We start from the raw sequence: 308 nt of genomic DNA, 5'->3' as shown, positions 1-308 counted from the left end.
CCACGGGTGAACCCCGCCGTCACACGCCGACAGGGTGACTGGACACGCGCGCAGACGCGTGCCACATGTCTTCTTCGCCCAGATTGGCTGGCCCGACCCGAATACCAGAAGATTCGACCCACGCGTGAGATCTGGATGATGATGACATCATCATGACATCACAGTTTTGTCAGCATGAACAGGTGGCGTGACAAGTCAGCACCAATCATCAGTCATGTTAACACTGTGGGACCCACTGCCACGTCACCAGTCGCGAGCCAAAAGTGAGCCGAGCCGAGCTAAGTTGAAGCCGAGCGGAGCAGCGCGCC

General features: G+C 58.4%; 1 protein-coding gene and 1 long non-coding RNA gene across 2 annotated transcripts in view; one reads left to right on the top strand and one right to left on the bottom strand.

Moving 5' to 3' along the window:
- LOC105131524 (uncharacterized) overlaps positions 1 to 308 on the top strand; it is a 23,035-nt gene that overhangs the window by 4,514 nt on the left and 18,213 nt on the right. The gene's annotated exons all lie outside the window — the stretch shown is intronic.
- Positions 1 to 308, bottom strand: part of LOC105131522 (uncharacterized) — a 10,625-nt gene that overhangs the window by 3,621 nt on the left and 6,696 nt on the right. The window lies entirely within an intron of this gene.

This window comes from Populus euphratica, unplaced genomic scaffold, assembly GCF_000495115.2.
Source record: "Populus euphratica unplaced genomic scaffold, PopEup_1.0 scaffold24.1, whole genome shotgun sequence".
NCBI classification, from domain to species: Eukaryota; Viridiplantae; Streptophyta; class Magnoliopsida; order Malpighiales; family Salicaceae; genus Populus; species Populus euphratica.
The sequence above is the reverse complement of the archived record's forward strand: the minus strand, read 5'-3'. Positions and strand labels throughout refer to the sequence as shown.